The sequence below is a fragment of the Conger conger genome, chromosome 10, assembly GCF_963514075.1.
Source record: "Conger conger chromosome 10, fConCon1.1, whole genome shotgun sequence".
Lineage (NCBI taxonomy): Eukaryota > Metazoa > Chordata > Actinopteri > Anguilliformes > Congridae > Conger > Conger conger.
In genome coordinates this window covers 11473685-11475817 of record NC_083769.1, presented here as the reverse complement: position 1 = coordinate 11475817, position 2133 = coordinate 11473685, and the positions used below count along the sequence as shown (strand labels likewise).

Below are 2133 nucleotides of genomic sequence, written 5' to 3'. Positions count from 1 at the left end.
TGTCAAAGTATCATGGTTTTTAGTTTAGTGCCAGGGTAATTTGTCAATAGGTGTGAAATTTGTATTTTGACCTTCAGTTTCTGTAGAAAGGGGTATGTCCTCATACACAGCAGTTGGTAATCCATGATCTGGAGAAGAGAGGAAAAAAAGCCAGAATTCAACAAACACTTGGCACACAGTGTAACAACAACAGAACTCAGAAAAATCCATTCTCACCTGCACTTATGTAAGATCCATTTAACCTGGAGTAAAACTCATCCCCATCAAGCTGGTTTTTGATTCGAACTTCTGAAATCGCAAAGATAAATCATGACACACCAGCAATGATAAACAATGCCACACCAGCAATGATAAACAATGACACACCAGCAATGATAAACAATGACACACCAGCAATGATAAACAATGTCACACCAGCAATGATAAACAATGACACACCAGCAATGATAAACAATGACACACAAGCAATGATAAACAATGACACACAAGCAATGACAAACAATGACACACATTAAAATATTCACTTTTGACTCCCCTATGGGCCATAGAGAGTTTATATAAGAGTTTAAATAAATAAATAAATAAAAAAAGAATACATAAATGTGTTAATAGAAAAAATGAGCTCATGTAATAATACTAAAATAAATAAAATAATTTAAAAAATGAATGAATTAATAAATCTGGTAACATAAATATATATGTATGTACAATGAATATATGAAGTTATATAAAATATTTCTATTTATTTCCATTCTTATTTATTAATTTATTTCCAGATATACAGTATTGCGCAAAAGTCTGAGACACAAAAGATTTTTAAAATAAAATTTAGGTCTGTAATCTGAAAGAAAAAAAAAGGAAAATATATTAACTTATGAAATTAATTGCGCATATATTTACATTTCTACACAAAATGTTCAGTTTTACTTGCAATGCTGATACATTAATACATTGTTAAAGTGCATAGCCTAATGTATAGCTGTGGTAAAAGAGTGCTACTACACACCTGATTTCCTGCATTTCTTAAAGCATTTGACTGCCAGCACCACCAGGCTTATGAAAATGATGACTGAACCAGAAACACCCACAATAAAGTACAGCCCTGCAGTGGAGGTAGAACAGGAAGATGTAATGAGACATAATATCATCTTTTGAATGTTTTCAAAGCATTGCCTAAATATACAATCAATCAGATACCGATTGCAATTCAAAAATAAAATAATGCAATCTAATACATTTCATTAATAGTGACAATGGGCCTCATGCAAGAAGCACAGATTTGTTCTTCCATCACTTGTATTTTTTATTATGTAGAAACAACATTTATGAGTGGTCTCGACCTGTCCTACGAATCATGTAAATACGCATTCCATTAATTTCCTATGGAGAGGCTTGCAGTGCAGAACCTCAGCTCAAACTTTAAAACAAGGCAATGCAGATCAAATATTAATCATTCAGCAACTGTATTGCTTATTTCTTGCCACAAATGTTTTAAGAAATGTATGTTCGTGGACTGTTTACGAGTCGTTCATATGAAAAAAGAAAAAGAATTGTATAAGATTAAATGAATGTTGCAAGAAGCCAGTTATGTTATACATTAGGGTACAATGGATATTTCACTGGATTTCACCTTTTACTTGTCTGTGGTCTTAATTATTAATTAAACTTACGAATATTAGTTGTCATGAAGCCTGCACTGATGAGAGAGTAGCACGCTCTGTCCTTCCTGTTTCCTTGACATTTGTATTCACCATCATAGGAGCCATTCCAAAATCCCACTGTGTGCCTCTCCCTAGTGTGATTTAGTGAGATCTGTGCTCCGTCTCTGTACCATATGTAGTTCCAGTTGGCCGAGGTTCCCTGAAGCTCACACCTCATTGTTAGACTGCCTTCAGTGATGATCAAGAAGATCTCCATCCATCCATTATCCAGGGTCACTACTGCCTGAGGCGGCGCTGCAAGATCCCATAATGCTTATCATCCAAGTCAACATGTTATATGTCAAAACCAATATCATCAATTGAGTCTGTGATCCACTAAGCCTTACACTACTGATTAAGAGCAGAAAGTTACTGTCGTTGGAGTGATAGGTTTCACTCCCACATGATACCAAAATAATTGAATTCCTCTTCA

General features: G+C 34.5%; 1 long non-coding RNA gene across 1 annotated transcript; it reads right to left on the bottom strand.

Moving 5' to 3' along the window:
- Nucleotides 1-216: 216 nt before the first annotated feature.
- On the bottom strand, nt 217-1868 carry LOC133138331 (uncharacterized). The gene is made up of 3 exons (XR_009709719.1): nt 1671-1868; nt 1007-1102; nt 217-288 (listed from the first exon to the last, which is right to left on the bottom strand). It is a non-coding gene; the product is annotated as an uncharacterized LOC133138331 (long non-coding RNA).
- Between the last annotated feature and the right edge of the window lie 265 nt (nt 1869-2133).